At 40.5% G+C, this 22,234-nt stretch overlaps 1 long non-coding RNA gene across 2 annotated transcripts; it reads right to left on the reverse strand.

Annotated features, from left to right (window-relative positions):
• LOC110432409 lies at positions 7,321-9,978 on the reverse strand. Of its 2 annotated transcripts, none has more exons than XR_002449865.1 (2): positions 9,211-9,978; positions 7,321-7,992 (listed from the first exon to the last, which is right to left on the reverse strand). It is a non-coding gene; the product is annotated as an uncharacterized LOC110432409 (long non-coding RNA). The 2 variants fall into 2 exon arrangements; XR_002449864.1 differs by having other exon boundaries at positions 7,321-7,914; positions 9,211-9,977.

Here is a 22,234-nt window from a genome sequence, read left to right on the forward strand (position 1 = left end):
ATATATTGGTAGGTTCTTGTGGTGTGAGGACAATAGGTTGGTTTTGTAATGCTGAACCTATGACGAGCATTGCTGTTGTGCCTCTCAATGCTTCATGCAAAGGAGAAATAAAGGGCTCACTGTCTAATAGTTTGATCTCCTCATGGGAATCCATGACTCTTCGGTGTTGAGTGCAGTACTCTACGTACCTAGTTATAGGGGTTCTAGGAATGTTGATATTCAAACTTTTATTAGTTGATATCTAGAATATATATGCAAAATTAATGTGGCTCATTTATTTACTCAATCTTTAAATATTTTGTTTGACAAATGAGACCACACATGAGTTGTGTAGGGTTTTCTTGAGTTTTATATTGAGGTTGTTGAACCCATATCGCGATGTGTAATTTTTATTGATTAATCATCATCTAGAAGATACAACCATTTATCTAGTTTTGTAATTCATTTAATGCACGATATATTAGTATTTTGAGTAAACATTTATGAAATCATAAGCTAGAAAGATATGAATTATAAATAAAAAGATCTCCCACATACCATGGGTGATTGCTTCCTAGACTTTCCATGTATAGCAAGCTTAAGAATCATAGCCTTTAGATACTACACTTGTAGCTATTGATGAAGTCATTAGATTCATTCAAATAGCACAATCTGTTCCGCTATCAACCCATGAAATAGATCAACCAGGATTGTAACACCCGATTTTGAGGACAAAATCAGATATGCACCATATGTGAGTTTTAGAAGACAAATCTCACATATAGCTACAAATAAGGGGTAATATCAAAGTACAATGCACAAATTATATAACCTACATATCAAATTAGAAACAACCTTAGGGAGCAAACCACGGAAGATAACTCCAAACTTCGAGTATTAACTTCACTCTACAGGATCCAACTGACTGGATCACAAGCCCAATACTTCTCCTGTGGTGTGGGGGAGATAGCAAGAGTGAGTCCGAGATGAACTCCACAAGTATAGCAACTAGATTGTATAGATCCCACAATCTCATGATCAATGTGGCATAAATAATATAAAGCATTAAACAATAAACATGATCATATTTACACAACAAGATTCATCACCCTTAATGTAAGAATTCCCAAGGCCGCTTGTGACCGTGAGCACGGCTAGTATACCAGTTTAATCAACACTCTCCAGAGGTCGTACATCTTTACCCATGAGTCATGATTTACCCTTTCACCCGAGGTAGCTAACCTCTTAACCTCCTTCCTAGGGAGGTCAGCAGGGATCACTATGAAGTCTTTCAAAGGTTCGTCTAACAAGTTAGGGCCGCTTGGTTTCATTAGTCAGTCCGTGTGATTCTACCACGCAGAGAATCCACGGTCTGCTACCCCCCATTTGTGCCACGCGGGTAACCTCTAATAAGCTAGAAAAGTTACTCATACTTGACTAAAGCCAGAGCCATTATAGCCCTCATGGTTGCACTTTAATCCCGGTTATCACTTATGGATAAATCCTCGAGTTGCTAAAAAGTCATTATTGTCGCTTGTTGCTTTACATTCATCTAGTCACAAGATCATGGTCATAGAATTAAAATCCAAATGCTATACTTGCCTTGATCCAATTGCTCCTGCTGGTCATACTGGTCTTACTTGTTTCCAAGGCTCTGATCTTGATCACTGAAATAAGGCTCACCGACTACACTCGGTCACCAATCATCAACACACAAGCAATTGAGGCCACACATACACAAAGCAAACAAAGTTACAGTTAGAATAGTATACCAACAGTAAATAAATTTAAATAAAAGTTTTCCAAAATCATCTACACGCTGCTACGATCACGTCAACGAGAAATTCACGGAAAACGGAGTTACGACCCGAAATCTACGCCATAAACGGGACATCAAAAGTAATCTAAGGACTCATATTTATTTAGGAAATCTAACAGTGGTGAACCTAGACAATAGTGGTTCCAACGCAAAGCTTATGAAATTACAAAACTAACACAACTTGAACGGATCAAATCGGAGCTAAAACAATGATTTTATAAGCAAAACAGTGCAGTGGCAAAATTGTAAATATTGCAAAGTATAACGATTTAAAACAAATCAGAAAACATCCTAGAATTTCCCTGGCCGAGGACTGCAGGCGTGAATTGGAAAAAGGATGGGGTCTCTTTAGAAAAAATGACCCACGAAGGGGTATGAGCTGTTTCTGGCCATCGATCTCACGATGGACGGCCAGGATTAAATGAAAGGGGGGAGAGAGAGGGGGTGGTGGCCGGTGTCGAGGAAGGACGCGGCGACGACCATTGTCGGCGGTGAGAAGCTCGCCGGTGTTGCTGATGCGGCTGCTACGAGGCTCGGTTTTCCACTCCGATCGCACTAGGGGAAAGAGGAGGTCAAGGCAAGTTTGTTCCCACCCTTTTTGTGGCCAGGGAACACCACCAACACGGTGGCTGACGGTGGTGCCATGGCCGGCCCGTCGGAGCTCACGGGGAAAGCTCAAGAGGCCACGAGAACGCCTGGGAATTAGACGGGGAGAACGAGGAGGAGGGGGCGAGCTCACCAGTGTGAAGATAGGAGGTAGAGATGGCTCAACGAGGCCGGACGGTGTGCAGTGGGTCACGGCGCTCTGGCGGTGGTTCACTGTGCAACTTGAGCGAGAGCAAAGTGAGGGAGAGTGTAATAGCCGATTTTAAGGACAAAACCAGATATGCACCATATGTGAGTCATAGAAGTCAAATCTCATATATAGCTACAAATAAGGGGTAATATCAATAGACAATGCATAAATATATAACATACTTAGTATAGAAGAGATAACCTTTAGTAGCAAATCCAAACTTTGGGTATTAACTCCACTCTGCAGGATCCAACTGACTCGTTGATCACAAGCCTAACATCTCCTGAAGTGTGGGGGAAATAGCAAGAGTGAGTCCATGTCGAACTCAACAACTATAGCAACTAGATTCTATAGATCCCACAATCTCAAGATCAATGTGACATAAATAATATAGAGCATTAAACAATAAATGATGAACATATTAACACACAAGAATCATCACCCTTACCCCAAGGCCGCTCCTGACCGTGAGCTCGGCTAGTATACTAGTTTCAAACACTCTGCAGAGGTTGTACATCTTTACCCATGAGTCATGATTTATCCTTTCGCTTGAGGTGATCAGCCTCTTAACCCACTACCAAGGAAGGTCGGCAGGGATCACTATGAAGTCTTTCAAAGGTTAGTCTAACAAATTAGGGCTGCTTGGTTTCATTAGTCAGTCTATGTGATCCACCCGCAGGAATCCACGGTCTGCTATTCCCCAATTGCGCCACACGGATAACCGCTAACGAGCTAGAAAAGTTACTGATACTTCAGTAAAGCTAGAGCCATTATAGCCCTTATGGTTGCACTGTTATCCTGGGTGATCACATATAGACAAATCATCAAGTTGCTAAAAAGTCATTTTTATCGTTTATTACTTAACATTAATCTAGCCACAGGATCATGGTCACACAAATAAAATCCAAATGCTATACTTGCCTTAATCCAATTGCTCTTGCTGATCCTTTTGATTCTACTGGTCTTTACTTGTTGCCAAGACTCTGATCTTGATCACCGAAGTATTCTTGATCACCATGAATTGCTCACCGTCTAAATTCGATCATCGATCATCAACACACAAACAAACGGAGACAACATACACGAAGCAAACAAGGCTATGGTTAGAACAATACACTAATAGTAGAAAAATAGTATGAAAAGTTTATAAAAGAATTCTACACATCGCTACGATCACACAAACATAAAGATCATAAAAATCAGAGCTAAGACGAAGAAGATATGAATTTTCTAAGATTTTCTTTAGAAAAGTAATTAATTAAATAGGGTCACGAAATTAAAAAGTTTCAAACTGTTGAACCAAGTTTACTAACATGTAGATCTCGTGATTACGAATCTAACACAATTTGAATGGGTCAAAATGGAGTTAAAATGAATTTTTTATGAGCTAAATAAAATCAGTGGCAAACTTGTAATTTGTGGTTGAAATCAAACCGAGACTCTACTCTTTTCAAAGGGCAAAACGTATTTCTTTAAATACGCCAAGGACCGTGGGTTTATTCTCAGAAAACTCAGGGACTCTTTAGCAAATTTTCACACCAAAGGGGTATCTTCTATTCTCGGTCGTCGATTCGAGATCTAACGATGCAGATCAATCCAGAGTTTGGAGAGGGGTGTCGGCAGGCCGAAACAGTGTAGCGGCACCATGGTTGCCAGCGTGGAAAGCTCGCTAGAGTTCACGAACTAAGCGCTGCGGTCCACCAAAAATGAAACCGAGGGCATGGGGAGCAAGAGGGGGTTAACGTGAACTCACCTCGGCACTTTTTCGGGGTCAGGGAAGGCTTATGGACGGCTGGCCTCGAGCTATGTCGGACGGTGACGTTCCTGCAAGTTTGGCGTCGGTTAGTGATCCACCGTGGACAGTAGAGAGATCGGGGAGAGGCTTGCGACCTTTGTTACCTTGTCACAGTGCCCGGCAACTGGTGTGTAGCTACCTTCATGCACCAGGTAGCGAGGGCCACGGCGGCGGATGAATTCGAGCTCGGCAAGATCGAAACCTTGGCTGGGACAGCTGCTAGGGTTCCTCCGACGTGCAGAAACTCGAAACGGAAACACGGAGAAGGCTATGGGTCTTTATAGGGATCGGTCGAGTGTGTTTAGGCAACAAATCCCGCTCAAATCAGAATCGGTTGCTCCGTTGCCTAAGGTGGAGTCCGGCCCTAATAGAAACCAAGGAGGAAGACGTCTGACGCGTGGGTCCCATGAAGCAGTGACTCAGTGCGTGGGGTCGGCTCGTCAGTGAGAGGGGAAAGGGAGCGGTCATCCGCGCCGCGTCGTGGGCTGCTTTCGCACGTGGGCCGTTCACCTGACAAAGAGGGAGGAGAGGGTGTGCTGGTGGGCTGGTTTGCTTGCCCTGGCCAACGGGCCGAGATAGGGAGTTGGGCCGCGGGTGAGGAGAAACAAACCGGCTGCTGGGTTTGGGGGTTTGGGGAGCAGGCTTTCGGGCCGAAAGTAGAGAAGGTGATGTTTCCATTTTTATTTTGTTTCTTCTTTCTTTATTTCAAAGCCTATTTAAACAAACAAATTTTGAAAGCTGTTTTAAAATCAGTTTGAATTATCTTTAACTTTAATCAAATCTACACAATACAATAAAACATATGCACCATCATAAATGCAGAACCAAGTTACTAATCATATGATAAGTTTTATTTTAATAAAAAATATATATTATTTTCCTATGTTTCATGAGCACCGAAAATACAAAATTAAACCATTTTTCACCTATTTCAAAAGTTGCAAATTTTCGGGTGTTACACTCCACTACTCGAGACTCTGAGCTTGCAACCTCTTCAATCCTCATGATATTACATTCTAATCTATGGCTACAAAACTGCATCTACTGCTTTCCACGGGCTCCTTGCCTCTGAACCTTGCAACAATGACCCCTTGCAAATTGCTTAACCAATCTAACTTCTGCCCTCACACGCCTACAACAACACAGCAGCCGCACTTTCCCTCCACTGAACATGCATCACCGACTAATATAAACCTTCTTCTATAACTACACGGTACGGATATTTTCCGACCGTATTTGAGACCGAATTCGTTTAGAGAGGTTTAGATCTGTCCGTATCCGAGTCCGAATGTTTAACATTCGATACCGTATCTGTATCCGAATATTTAAATCGTATATTTATGATGTCGACATCCAATCATATCTTATCCGACATGATTGATATTATCCGTATTCGAATCCAAATCCGACCAGAAATATGAAAACAAATATGATATTGGTGATATCCGTTCGTATTCGATCCGTTTTCATCCCTATCTACATCTGAACTACACTACTACACCAACTAATCTGCAGAAGACACATGCTCTCCAGCCTCCTTTGCATCTGAGTCTACACTACAGCCTGCTTTTTCCACCACACCATCTGCATCGCATGACAGCCACCAGTTTGCAACTTGCTTAGCAAATCTTCTATTTCATGTCCTCTCGCCTAAACTAATTTTTTTAAGGAAATGACAGGAGCTGTGCTGCTTAATTAAGTCAACACCCACATGACGACAACAGAACGTCAGCCAGCACTCCACCTTCTGTAGCCACCTCCATTTACAATAATTTAATATACTAATTTACGATAATATGTATACATATTTACGAACTTGAGTTATTATAACACATGGAGATATTTACCGTAATGTTATAGTAAACCACTTAGTAAGGAGTTACTATAAGCTTGTAAACTAATATAGTAATTATTGTAACTCAAAGTGGCTACAAAATAAGTTATTTTGTAGCCAGCTATAGAGTAATATATATATATATATATATATATATATATATATATATATATATATATATATATATATATACAAGTGCTATTCTACACCCTAGGTGTAGAATACTATTCTACACCAAACTGTTATACTGAACAAAATTCAGTATCACTCAGTATTCATGTTTCAGTATTGTTCAGTATTTCGTGGTCCTGAGTGTTGGGCAAGTTGATACTGAACACTCTCTAGTACTGCTCAGTATTTTTTCTACTCAGTTTTGACTTGCGGTGTAGAATAGCGCTACCGTGTGTGTATATATATATATATATATATATATATATATATATATATTATTCTATAGGTAGGTCATCCCACGCACCCGATGACCCTTGGCGCGACCAGGCAGCGGACGAGCGCGAGATTCCTGGTCCTCCTATAGCTCCTGGCTCCCAATCGGCACAGCTCGCCTAGTTACGGGAGCCGCGCATCACACTGATGATTCCTCAGGCCGAGTAATAGATCAGCGACATGCATGCATCCTTGATTAGCGACGGATTTTTTTTCCCGCTTATCCACAGTCAACGATACGACCACATGCATGCATCATTGGTGTTCACGTAGGCCTATATGCATACGTGACCACACCTTCTGAAATTACTAAAATATTTTAATGTTTATGAGAATACATACCTATTCATAGAATCTTTAATGAGTTCTCGTATTTGTTTCAAAGATTACGAGAATACAACTTCTGAAATTACGAGAATTTTGTATTGTATCCCAATCAACAGTTTATATTACCAGAACAACATAGGCTATAGTTAGGATGTAAAATTACCACAATTTGGCGTCTTGATGTTCCAACTCACTTGGTAGTAAAATGACGGAAATAATTTACAATGAAGTAATTACGATAATTTTAGTGCCTAGAGATAGGGAGTTACCACAATTAGGTGTCGAAAATTTTCTAAGGATCTAGTTTCTATAACGGGGAGGTCAAATTACAATAAACCAGAAATACATTATTTATGATATTTTTGTTGGAGAATTGCCACAACTTCCTATCGAGTCGCTATAAGAAAACACTTACATTTCTCAACAAATGAGAAAGAAACCACTTACAACATTTCAGAATATTGGAAATGATAATTAGGCTGTGGTGTTACATACAATTGGCATGAAAGTGATTACATATTTCTCAAAAAAAAAAAACTTGTAAAAAATAGAAACAGTACATTGATCTATTTTTCCATTAGAATGATACTAGGTCTCCACTCATTTTGAACGACTCTAGGACGATCAAGATCATGCCATATGAGCCTCAGGTCAAGCTCAAAGCTGCTTAGTCAATGTTTAGTGGATGCAAAAGCATGTAGAAGTGCAGCTCTAACCCAAACTTGGGCCCCTTCTCGTTCATCTGTGGTGAATGAACATTAGAACGAATAACACATCTGTGATTTACATTATAAGCTAACCATGATACATGATAAGTCATTAACAAGAACAAATGAATTTACTGTAACCTTGGCCTAAGTAACCACCGGAATTAATTCCATTAGTTCAGTTCTGGTTTTCTAAATCAAATTGATTTCAATCTGCAATGGTGAAAAGTAGAAAACATCACTGAGAATGGGGGTCTCACCAGCAAAATAAGAAAGCAAGCTTGTTTCAAACTGCAGGAGCAAGAAAAATTGATAGTTGAGCCATGTACATGCAGGATCAAATACAGGTGAATGGCCCGATCACGAAAAAAAATATACATGCAGGATCGTCAATTGGTTGACACAGTTACTATAAACACAAAATTGGTTACTGGAAGATCGATATGTTATTTACGATAATTTTGTACCATAACAGTATCTAAGTTACAATATATAAGTAAAAAATACAGTAGTGCCACAATGCTTTACAGCAAATTTTGAATATGATATGATGCTTGTAACATCAAAATCTAAGTTACGATGTAAGTCAAAATTTTGGCCACCAGATATTTAAAATGGACACACAAAACCTGCAAGTGCCTAAAATTGATGGCATGAAACAGAATTACCATAAGACAGTGATGCTTATGGAAAGGATTGGTCTACACGAATACACAGAAAACAAGGAAGACTAGTGTATATGATTTTCACAGGAAACAAGTATCACAAGATCGCTGAAACCATGAACACTGACTGAAGTAACAGCTACCTCAATCCAAATGAGAACCAAAATTATGGAATCTGGTAAGGTTGATTTCAGAAAACACAAGTAGAACATGAACTCTAGCATAAATTGTGGTAATTCACAATCATAATTAACATGTCTAGCTATTCAACATATCGTAACCATTTCTTGCTAATTTAGCATAATATGCAGTAGTTGTTAATTCTTAATTATCACCTCAAGTCACCAGACTTATCGTAATCTTAATTATCATGCTGAACCATCCAACTTATCATAACAAAGCCATTTTGCAGTAATTGGTTACGATAATACATTTAGGTGATCAAGATATGATAATACATTTACCAGAATAGCATTATCTACTTACTACAAAAAAAAAAACAAATATAGCACAATGGAGTCATCGGGTCGTTGCTGATATTGATATGAGGAAGCAAAGAGGGACCAACAAATAAGAAATCATGCTTGTTTGAAAATGCAGCCACATTAAACATTGGGAATAGTTGATTATTTCTTGGCTAACAGAATGGCGTCGAGATGCATATGGTCTAGCAACGTTCGCGCAAGCAAGGAACCTCCGCTATCATCTTGTGCTATGCAGTAACAATTTTTACTCAACAGATCTAAAACAAAGGTGTTCATTCAAATAAAAAAAAAATCTAAAACAAAATAAATTCATTATTACAGGATTAGTGCTAGTATGGAATGGCTCACTTGGAGCATACCTTTTTCTTCAAAACTGTCCATCGGAATTAAGCTCGGAGCAGTGCAGAACGAGCGGTCGAGAGGCTGCTTCCTCAGAGGCCTTGAGGCTCCGTACTGGCAGCACTAGCAGTAGCAGCGCGCTGCCTCCCCGATCGGTCACCATTCACCAACGCCGCACTCGAGGGATACCGCTCGCGTGGGGTAGGTTTCGCTTGTGTCGGGTCCCCCGTCCAGGCGTCCACGCGAGGCAAGGCACCGCTGCTGGAGGACGCATCGCCGCCGAGGGGCCAATCCGCGCGGTGCCTGACGCGCCGATGCCGAGGGGCGGATGGAGGCACCACAGCCATGCCCTGCCGCCTGCGGAGAAGAAGGAGCACCGCCGGCAGCCACCATCTGTCGATCCGCATCATCAGCTGCGACCGTCTGACACACACCGCATCAGCCGTTGTGGAAGGCCGCTGCCACCACCATGGGAGGCCGGATCTGCTAGGGGAAGAGGCGGTGCCGCCGACCTAGATCTGAAAAGAGGTGGGGCAGGTGATGCAGGGGCCATTGCCGCCGGTGTGGTCGGGGTTGCGGAGGGCCCGTCCGAGCCCGACGTCGTCTTCTTCACGGGGGAGCGGTGCCACTGCCAGATATCTAGCTTCTGCGGTTTTCTCGGAATGGACAAGCGATGGTGGCGGGTATAGGTCCACCACTGACTGGCTCGGGAATTAATGTCCATATGTGAAACCGAGCCGGCAGGCAGGGTGTGGCGAGCTGAATCGCCGATGGCCGAGTGGGTGGGGAGTAGTGCGGCTGTGCGGGCGGGGGTGGAGCACGCTCCAAGCGGGTTGAAACTGCTGGCTGGTTAGGTCAGTACGTTTAATCGGAGTCGGCTACAAAATTCATTATTCTGTACCCAGACACACACAATATATAGAGTAAAATACGCTGGCGGCCCTTTAACTTGTCAGTCTGTACCACTTTGGTCCATGAACTTGCAAACCCGAAAAAGTGACCCCTGAACTTGTCTGTCTGTGCCACTTTGGTCCATGAACTTGCAAACGCGAAAAAATGCCCCCTAAACTTGTCGACCTGTGCCACCTTGGTCCATGAACATGCAAATACGAAAATAACACCAGCTGCATGGCACTGTTCTGCCACGTGGCTGCCTCTGGTAGGCCATGCATGGCACTGTTTATGGTGTTGACATCAGCTGGGTGCCATGCATGGCCTACCAGAGGCGGCCACGTGGCAGAACAGTGCCATGCAGCTGGTGTTATTTTCGTATTTGCATGTTCATGGATCAATGTGGCACAGGTCGACAAGTTTAGAGGGCACTTTTTCGCGTTTGCAAGTTCATGGACCAAAGTGGCACAGGCGGACAAGTTCAGGGGTCATTTTTTTGGGTTTGCAAGTTCATAAACCAAAGTGGCACAGGCTGACAAGTTAAAGGACCGCCAGTATATATATATATATATATATATATATATATATATACGGCAGCGCTATTCTACACCCTAGGTGTAGAATATTATTTTACACCGCAAGTCAATATTGAGCAGAAAAAAAACTGAGCAGTACTTAACGACGTTCAGTATCATCTATATAATCATATTAAGATACTCTAGATCTTACCACGTGAAAATTTTTTAAAGGAATTCATATTTTTTAATATATTACTAAAATGTCACTACTATAGTATACATAATAAGTATAACCACTACATACTCTATGTATGCATGCATACTTAACATACATACTACCTTAGATAATTTAGTATGATCATATACTTCGTCTATATACACTTTATCGGGTCATATACGTCATAAATCGAGAGACATACACATGGGAGTAACTACTATCGGGAGTGAAAATAAATTTTATATATATATATATATATATATATATATATATATATATAATGGATACCCAGGGTATTAAATATTATTCAGTACCCGAGACCCCGCGCGTGACCGACGTTCCCAGTGCCGAAGCCCGATGTTCCGCACGCCGAAATCTCGGATGAGATTTTCCGTTTTCTACGTCACGTGTGGTCGGCTCTTGTGGCTGTTTTATTTTTCATTTTGGTTACGGCCGTTTTTCCTTTTTGTTGTGGATGGTTTTTTTTCCTTTTCTAATTCATCTCATCTACGGTTTTCTTTTTGTTTTTCTTTCTACGTCACGTGGTCAACTCTTGCAGCTGATTTTGTTTCCTTTTTTCTTGCGGCCAATTTTGGTTGGTTTTTTTGAGCCTGGTGAACGAGGCTTGAACGTGTATTGTTTCTTATTTTTGCATTTGAAAGGTAGTTTTCATATTGAAATATGTAATGAATCATACAATCGTATTCCAAACCATAAACCTATATTTAAATAAATCATTAAAGAAGATTGCAATACACTTTACAATTTGAATAGACATAGTTTGTGCCTCCGTCTGAGTTATTATTCCACTAAATCAGATATAATATTTTTTTATAAAAAAACAAAAAAGAAAACTAATACATCTGTCGCTTATCTCGCCTCACCGCTAATTGCTTCATTACCTGTCAAAAGAAGCTAAATAGAAGAAAATATTAAAAAAAAACTTCATGATTAATAATAGAGTAAACCATGCATACAAAATTCCTACAAACTCACATACTAAAAAAAATGAAATCTAGCAAATAAACGCAACTAAAGATGATAGGCGCCACCAACAGCTATTTGTGTGTATTACCTGACCCCTAAAGTACAATAAATAATAACAGCTCATTTTTGTACTCTTCCCGGTGGCGTGCCCATTAATAGTTGAACATCTGAAAACAACATGAGGGCAAGACAAGAGTAAGTCAAAATTACCTCGATCGAAAAAAAATCTAGACAAAATCGCCAACAAGCTGTGAGGAATTCTTATTAGAGTTTGTTGACAACCGTAGAGAAAAAATTTCAAAAAGTTCTTCTATTCATATGTGCAGGAGTTATGTGGACTATTTGGAAGACTTGATCTGGTCTTCAACAAGGTGATTTCAACGCCTAGTCGCCTATGGTGGTGGTCTACAAAACTTTGATGTTGATCAAGACTTGGCGACCCCTGGTGAAGCCAAAGCTCAGCGCCATGACCGATGACATGATCAATCTAATTTCAGTTACCCGACCTTTTGGCGTTTGATACGCTTTCTATAAAGCTGGGTGAATGCCTTGGGTCAAAAAAAAATCTAGACATGCACTGTATGGTATGCATATGCACCTTGTTGAATTGTTGTAAAGAAGACACCTATCTTGGATCACAGTTCTAGATATTAATAAGGCTTATACTGTAGTGACAAATCAAGTACTACTACTCCTAGTGTTACTAATGGTTCTAGCTTCTTACCTTTCAGTCTTGGTATGCAAAAGATGAACTAATGGCTCTCTGATTCACACATAGACCCATATAAACTGCATTAAGGATCAGTTCCTAGTGCTGCTGGGACCATGGTACTTCTTAAGACTTTGTCATGCAGAGACAACACAGAATAGCAAGTTAAGGTTGTCACCCTTTCTTAATGGTGAATCTAGTGATGCAGACAAGCGGGAGAAGGTGCTCTAGTTCCCATTCCCAAGTTTTCATTGAAACGTGACATCAGAAAATTTGGATCATCGTGCATGTAAACGACTGCTAACCTACAAATTTGTCATGGCAAAGTTAAAGAGTATGTGAGATAGCACAAATGCTTATGAATCTGCGAGTATGATGAATGCAGAAAATTAGTATAGAGGCAAAGAGAGTGCTAACTTAAAATGGAATAGCTTCACTTGATCAGACTTTAGGGTGTGACTGAACTCTGAAGTGTAACACCCTAAAAATTTGCATCTTTTGAAATAGGTCTAAAATGATTTAATTAGGTATTTTTGTGCTCATAAAAACATAGTAAAAATGAAAATTTTCCTTAAATTAAAATTCATCATAGGGTTTAGCAACAATGTTGTGTATACATGCTGACGCATAAGATTTAATGTGATGTTTCCTTTTTTGCTCTTTGTGTGGTGATAGTAAGAAAAGTATTTAAAATACATTTGGTAGATTGATCTTCCTTGACCAGTAAGTCTTTATCTTTATCTACAATCAAAATCCTTGTTTCCCAGCTCAAGTTTTTATTGAGCTTTCTAAAAACATTTCTTTGTAATCAAATCATTCCTTTCAGTTCCTCGCCCATTAATCAATCTCTAAAAATTTACAAGGAATTATCTCAGCTTTTTCCTAAAACTTATTTCTAATTTGCTAATCTAGTTTTTTTAGACGCTCTAAATTATCTCATCATGAGCTTCAAATACTTTATTTGGATTTCTCATGTTCCATAATGTCTCTGGTAACTTTTCTCGAATTTTCAGAACTTTTCAAGTATTTTTCTAGCTTAAAAAGTAATTCTAGATTTTTTCTAAAATTACTTTAATACTGAAATCAATCAATTCCAAAAGTAATTAATCCTAAACCTAATACTACTCGGCCACGTATGATGCATATAAATATACGTTGGTCACCTCCGTCACCTAATGTTCGTGAATATGTAAACCTAGTCACAAGCCGTCCCTCGCCTCTCGCCGCCGGCCGCCCCTACACACAACCTCGCACACCCATGCCGCCGCCGCCGCCATAAGTTTGCCACAAATTCTTCAGTGTCGTGTCTCATCGGCGACTCGGCGTCCACGCGTGAGTCCAAGGCAGAGTTTTCTATCTGCCGGTGAAGTCCGTCACGGAGTTTGACTTCTAGTCTAGTCGAGGTGCTCGACCTGCAAGTTCCATCCATAAAGCTGCTGGAATTGCTGGCCGTCGTCGTCGAGTTTTAGCGAGCACTGCTGCTGCTATCCCAGGTGGAGGAGGAAAAGTACGCCACGTTAATCGAAGGTCTGCTGCCTGGGCCCGTTGTTGCCGTTGCGGTGAATTCCAGAGGTGAAGGCGTCGTGCTTTTGGACCATGGTCACATGGATCGAGGCTGCAAAGCTGCTGTTTGCTTGGTGAATTTGCTGCGCATCAAGCCAAGCAATTCTGTTGCCGTGGGTGTGGTGATTTTTGGTGAGTTTAACTACAAGATCCAGCAATTAAGCCTCATCGCCTTTCATGTCTACAGATGTGAACATATGCATAATCCATATCCTACACGTTGCCATTAACTCTTTGTGGTGTTTCCTCATCTTTGTTTCGTTTTAGTCTGTTCAAGTTGAGTTAGACTTATAGCAATGCAGTCCACGTTCTAATATTATTGTTAAATATATTGTTGAATCTTATAAAATAAATATTAACTCAATTAGTATTTATGTAACCGGTTCTATTAATAAAATTAGTATAGGAGTTGCACTTTGATATTTTATAGGTAGATCTTAAAACGATTTAATTGAATTTGTTTTGAAATTATAATTTGATTAGTTTTTAAATCTTTTAATTGTTTGGTGTATTGTTCTAATTATAGCTTGTTTGCTCTGTGTATGATTGACCAATGGAATGCGTGTTGTTGATTGATGATCGAGTTTAGTCAGTGAGCTTTACGTTGGTGATCAAGGCCAAGCTTTTGACGACCAGCAGGCTCAGGAGAGCTTTGATCAAGGCAAGTATAGCATTTGGATTTTATTTCTGTGACCATGATCCTGTGACTAGATTAATGTTAAGTAATAAATGATAAAAATGACTTTTTAGCAACTTGATGATTTGTCTGTACGTGATCACCCGAGACAACAGTGCAACCATGAGGGCTATAATGGCTCTGGCTTTAGCTCAGTATGAAGACCTTTTCTAGCTTGTTAGAGGTTACCCGAAAGGGCGGAGGGGCTGAACCGTTTTGGGCATAGGGTGGCCTCTGTCTGTATGTGTATAGGCTGCGAGTCATTGTGCCATCGGAAGGGGGGCTCTATATCTGCGCGCAAAGGAAACCTTGCGGCCCTAACATGTTAGACGAACTTTTGAAAGACTTCATAGTGATCCCTGCCGACCTTCCTTGGAAGTGGGTTAAGAGGCTGATCACCTCGGGCGAAAGGGTAAATCATGACTCATGGGTAAAGATGTGCAACCTCTGCAGAGGGTTAAAAACTAGTATACTAGCCGAGCTCACGGTCAGGAGCGGCCTTGGGGACATCTACATTAAGGGTGATGATTCTTGTGTGTTAAATATGATCATTGTTTATTGTTTAATGCTCTACATTATTTATGTCACATTGATCATGAGATTGTGGGATCTATACAATCTAGTTGCTATACTTGTGGAGTTCGACATGGACTCACTCTTGCTATTTTCCCCAAACCTCAGGAGAAATTTAGGCTTGTGATCAACCAGTCAGTTGGATCCTGTGGAGAGGAGTTAATACCCGATGGTTGGAGTTGTCTATCCGCTGTTTGCTATCTAAGGTTATCTCTTTTATACTAAGTACGTTATATATTTATGCATTGTCATTTGATATTACCCCTTATTTGTAGCTATATGTGAGGTTTGACTTCTAAAACTCACATATGGTGCATATCTGGTTTTGTCCTTAAAATCGGGTATTACATGAAGTGTGCACTCCAAAGAAACATGAAATGCTTTGCCACCTATTGAACAAACAAAATATCATGCTGGAAAGGAAATGGTAAGAAGCGGAAGTTTGCCATTAGGAAACTACTTGTCATATACTCATGACTCTGACAAGACAAGAAATTAAAAGAATTTCGTTGCGTATATATTATCCAAAGCATATAGTATGTGTCCCACCACCGCAGTGCTAGGCAAGATTAGGACAGAGGCATAATTTGCAAGTAAATAAGCAGCTAATCTGCCTCGGTGGGATCCAATAGATAGTTGCAAGATAAAACAACTTTGATTTTGTAAGTAGAAGAGCCTGCATAATTGACAGGTTTAGGCAAGTGGCATACTAATTTCATTCTTTATCACAACCATTGTAGATGTGCAGACAACAAATACAAAATTGACCTGGCAAAAGCTAGAAGGTTAAATAATGATGATTCACACTGTCTGCTAGTAAACTTTAGATGGACACCTTGAGCTAATTAAGTAAAATCAAAATGAAAATTCACTATATAAATGCAATATATGCAGAGAAGCAGACACTTCATTTCAGGATTTTCACTTTACCAGTGGGAAACCCTCCACAATCATCTTGTTTTCCAAAAGCTAGAGCGTGGATTTTCTTTAACCCCAAACAAAAGAAGAGTGATAAAACAATCATTTAATTTCAACAATTTTAACACAGTAATGAGAGTTCTGTAGTGCAGCTAGACAACCAATCCCTTCTATGTATTGGTTGTAGTCTATAAACATAGACCAAATAGTATTTTATTCTTCATAGATAGATGGAGAAAAAGAATACAGTACGCTAATAGGGAAGAAAATAGACTACACTACTAAGGAGGACAGTAGAAAGAAGAGATCCATTAGGCTAGGCCAACTACAAAGAAAGTCACATTTGACCAAAAAGCAATTAGCTAAATCCAAGGAGTATTATCAGAATAAATTGTATATCACCTCAACTCTTGGCTTGCAGGAAAGAAACCACAGGTGCACATGTAAGGGATAATAACGACCGTGTAGAAGACAAGGATAATAAGAACTACTCTCCTCTTGACTTCGCTGGTGAATGTGACCCGGTTGGCGAGCGGGATGCATCAATGGAGGAGTTCTTGTCTTCCTTCACATGCAGTGATCAAACTGGTGAATCAGTGACACGCGGAATAAAATAAACAAAATTGAGTGGAGAAATCAAGAAATGCAGGGTGCATGGTTGGAGGAGTTCTTGTCTTCACCTGCAGCGACCAATTTTCTGAACCAAGATAGTGACTTCTACCAGGAGATGATGACTTAAAAGAATCACACAACATATGCAAAGAATGAATCCCAACATATCTTAATGGAATGAAAATGAACGCACTCTGTTTGAGATGCAAGACTAAGGGCAAGGTCCCGAGGAAGCCCAGCAATTCCATGAAGATAGTCTCATACATACTAACATATCCCTTTTTTCAAAAGGTATATTCCGATTAATGAAAGGCTCCTACAGTGTATGTTAAATAGAATCCGGCTTATAAGTTTGTAATAAATTAAAACATCAATGCAGCAAAACCACGTCAAGGAAAAAGGCACAGCAGTTATATAAGACATAGGCCTTCTAATCAACATGCAAGCAATTATGAATGGAAAAAAATCTCACTTGATATTTATCCAAACAGCACAACCGCACCACATATATTCTTTCAGCTCAAACAAGTGAGGTCTCTCCAAACTATAAAAAATGCACTTAATCTAAACCGCTGAAATGTAGCTATTTCTGACAGAATATACTGGAAAAATGCTCTCTCACAATTCCCTGGTGGTTTGTGCTGATGAATAATGCAACATTCTATATTTTGTAATGGTCAGCTGAGGACTGGCACAGTGATGCTAACAGCTACCAGTTCTGCTGTACAGCCTTCGATCTGCATGAAGTTAAGAAATCACTCATTTGTCATTTTTACATATTGGCTGAATAAAGACAAAAAAAATGCCAAAATCACATTATACAATAGGAAGCACCGGAAATCAGCATGCAAAGAAGAATTAGGAGTATGAATTGATCAGCCCAGCACACTAAACATGAAGGGATATGTTTGTAGCCATTATGCCATCTGAAACTAAATTATAACAACAGGTCAATACAATTTGCTCAGACTTGTCCCTTTTGATGATTCATGAGTCATGTGGTACTCACTTGTTATATGGAATTGTTCTAGCTCCTACTGACATCCGCGGGAGTTGTAGTTAAAGAACAAAATTATATACTTACATATGCTCTCAGTTACTGACGAATAAGAGTCACTATAAAACAATATATTATAATAATAGCTCATGCTGAAATGCCGATTACTAACTAATCATGCAATAATTTGTCAAAAAGGATCTTTTCTAATGAGCAGTGGTACCAACTATTTATATATATATGGAGTGCTCTGAATTTCAGATGCCATTAAGTTGATGCAGTAGTCAGTATACACATAAGCCTAAAACAAATCAGAGAACAAATCCAAATATAGATAGTTCATCTGGGTTGATCAAAGATAGAGATAGGGAGCCTGGTAGTTCTTAGACTCTAGACATCAATCCCACCTTGAACTTGAACGATAAGGAGAAGAGATAAGAAAAACAAGCTTCTAATTTCAGTGTTTGTAAATATCAGTACTTCTGTTATAAACACTAGGTACTTCTAGCTTCCAGGCCCTATTTTGAAAAAAAAATGGCCCATTTTTTTGTTATGCAAGTAAAAACCAACAAATACAAGATCCAAGCCGAGTAAAGAACTAGAACACCCAGGCATGCACATTCTGAATTCAGTAATAATTCGCATGGACTACACCATATTCTCCAAGAGGAGAATGTTGGACCAAACACCACCATAGGCCAACCATGCTAAAGAGGCAATCATGCTTCCCCAACAAAACCAAAAACATCACTGCTTTGCCTAAAAAGCAGTCCCGTTGCTAAGCTTGAAATCAAGGTAGCTGAAATCAAAATTATTTTCAATATTATTTCAAAAACATCTTCCAAATGCATCCAACCAAGATGTATTTTGCAATCTGCAATAAATATGCAGACAAAAGGATATTGTCTAGTTGATAAACAGCTTGTAAACATTGTGATCATCAATCACAGGAAATATGAAACAAAATGGGATGAATCTATATCAAACTAAGAGTCAAATACCAAACACAAATCAAGCCTGCATCTCCAAAAATAAATCTCATAAATAATTTGAATGGAAATTTTTTCGAGCACCTAGCATGCAACTAAAATTGCTGCACCTGGTCAAGCAGGAGCACAGTAGTTCCAGGATTGAAAATTAAGCTTGGGGATGACTAATCCAAATAGCAATTCTTGCCTGCATAAGAAATTTGCCAATCTACCATATAAAACAAACAAATATTTGACCTTTCTTTTGCCTAGCCAAATCAAGTAGCTACGTACTTGATAAATTGATGATACCGAAATAAGGCAGGTGTAGTATTTAAACAACACTACTCTTAATTGGCAGCACCAAATCCTTCCCCAACGAGTAACAGAAAACAGCATTACAACAAAAAGGAACTAGCATTGGCAGCGAGACAAACTCACCTTGCTGCTACTGAAGAGGAGCTCTGGCCACGTGGTTCCTCCACGTCTGCACTGACAAGAGAAGCTCTAGGGTATGCATCCTGCATTTGGATCATCAAATCGAATCAAGAAGGGGAAGGGAAAGAGGAAGAGGATGGGGAAGGAGATGAGGAGCTGGGGAAGAAGATCTGGAGGAGGGGCCCCTGGATCTGCCACCACCGGACGCGCGAGGAGACCGCCCAGGACTCGCGACGCTCGGAGGCACGGTCCCGCCCCGGACGCGCGAGGAGGATGCCCCGGACTCGCGACGACCTTCCGCCGACGACCTGCTACAGCGAGGTTGGGAAGCAGCGAAAATCGCCTGGAGCCTGTGAGGGCGCCCTGAGGCCTGGACGACGGACGGGGAGAGGACGGCGGCGATGTTGGGAAGCCGCAAAACCGCCTGGAGTGAGCTCGGATCGTGGGGAGGTGCGAGCGAGGGTCGGGCGTCACGTATGGGGCGACATCGGGAGAATTTGTGCGGACCGAGGCGACATCCGGAGAATTTGTGCGGACCGGGACCAGGGCGGCGTCGGGAGGATGCGAGGCGTCGGGCTGATTTGAGCTCGGGTACCAAATATTATTCGGTACCCAGGGTGATATATATATATATATATATATATATATATATATATATATATATATATATATATATATATATATATAGCAGTAAATTTTAGACTCTTTCATTTACTGAATCTCACTTCAGCAACAGACCAAATACTGCTACCCTGCCACTTCCCTTTGCTTCTACAACCTTTTCACTTCTCATCATATTGCTCTCTAATCTGTAGCAGAAAAACTACATCTGCTACTCGACGACGTAGTCGACTACGACCACTCGAGCACGGCAATAACAGGCTCCCTCGAGCCAGTCAAGTACTATTGTCGACTACAACTGCTCAGGCACGTACAACAAAAAAAATGTGCAATTTCTTGGTGCTTCATTTATGTCATAACATAGGTAAATGCATTTTATGATGTGAGGTTAACGAAAATCCAAGTTTCGAGAATGTTGAAAACAAGTCATATACTAAATTTGGCCTGTTCAAGCCCAGATGAGAAGCAAGCTTTTGAAAAGTCCATAAACATCATAAAAGTACAATTCGGCTTGTTAAGGTCCATTTGAGAGACAAGTTTCTAAAAAGACCACAAATGTCATAAGAGTAAAATTTGGCCTGTTAAGGCCCATATGAGTGATAGGCTTTTGAAAGACCACAAACATCTTTTTATTTTGCTTTATCAATAAAATAATGTGTTATATAATTTGCTTTAAAACGGGTAAGGTTTAAGTTAAAATTTGTTAGATAACTAACATATACAGTATATAGTTATTATATTAAAAATATATTACACATGGTTCCATGTGTGAGTGTTTTTTAAGAAATGGCATATCCATGTGTCTCATACATATCCAAGTATTTAGCAAACAAATAATTTATCTTCATAGCTTACTACCAACTAAGTGCTATTACTATCACATATAGTAGCATAACGCATTGGTTTAAGCGCGCTACCTACAGAGGTGTGGTTGTGGGTTCAATTCTCCGTGTTGCCCACTTTTTCTAAAACATTGTTGTGCCATCGTTGAAACCCCGCACACTCGTTGGGCCTCGAAACCAGTGGTGTGTCATCACAAGCCTGCGCGCTTACAAGGGCCTCCATGGCCTCGATACCAGTGTTGTGTCATCACAACACCTGTGCGCTAATTAAGCTGCGCGCTTAGAAGGGCCTCCATGCCCGCCAGTGTAGGTTCGATTCTCCGTGCTGCCCACTTTTTCTAAAACATTGTTGTACCATCGTTGAAACCCCGTACACTTGTTGGGCCTCGAAACCAGTGGTGTGTCATCACAAGGCCCACGCGCTTAGAAGGGCCTCCATGGCCTCGATACCAATGTTGTGGCATCACAACGCCTATACGCTAATTAGGCTACGCGCTTAGAAGGGCCTCCATGCCCGCCATTGCGTCCTCCAACAGGACCGATCTGACACATGTCAATGAAATCTGCCAATTTGGACAACAATATTCAAAAAAAATCAAAAACATTGTGATGTAAAATTTATGTCAGCTATATGCCATTTGCAAATCATACCATATATGATGTAAAATCTATGTCATAGACTTACGACATTCACAAATCAGCGTTATGATGCAAAAAATAACATCGTCGGATGGAATTGAACAAGCTGATGAAAAAATGTCATAAAATGGGTCATCTAATGATATGACATATTGTCACTAACATATCATCGTCAAATGAAGAATTTCTTGTAGTGACGCTGCCGTCAAGCTTGTTCGAGATGGTCACATTGTCTGTCCTCACCTGAACAAGAAGACAACAACTTTGAAGTTACCTTCAATGTTCCAAATCACTTGGAGGCTTAGAGCTAGACCTAGTGGGTCTGCTCATGGGAACCTGATTGACTATGGCAATAAAAGATCACTCGAACGTAGAAAGGGTGCAAAAGGCGGAGGATGGGATTCCCTCCTCTAGTACTTCCTTATATTGAATAGAACTTCATGAAGAGAGATGTAAAGCGGATAGAAGATCACACCTTCAGAGGATCAACAGATTGACAGAGCTATCGATTAGCTTGGCATAAAGCCCTTTGGGGCGACTATCAGTGTTATGGATCCGGGGTACCTTGCTGCCTAGAAAAGAGCCTAACTAGGATAGGGAGGGCCGGGGCCGTCGAAGGAGAGGCCCGATCGAGGCGGGGTATGTCATCTACTTGGAGGACAAACAATATCAAGATGTAAATGGAAACCAACTCTATCTGATATATTTCCTTCTAATGAACAAAAAGCCTTTGTGTAAATAAATCAAGACTCTATCCATGATCCTACCCCTCAAACTATATAAAGAGAGGTAGGAAGCCCTAATCAATAACTTTTTCCAACTAAAGCTTACATCACTAGACAAACACATCAGCACCTTGTAGCCATGAGCATCAA

This window comes from Sorghum bicolor, chromosome 2 (assembly GCF_000003195.3).
Source record: "Sorghum bicolor cultivar BTx623 chromosome 2, Sorghum_bicolor_NCBIv3, whole genome shotgun sequence".
NCBI classification, from domain to species: Eukaryota; Viridiplantae; Streptophyta; class Magnoliopsida; order Poales; family Poaceae; genus Sorghum; species Sorghum bicolor.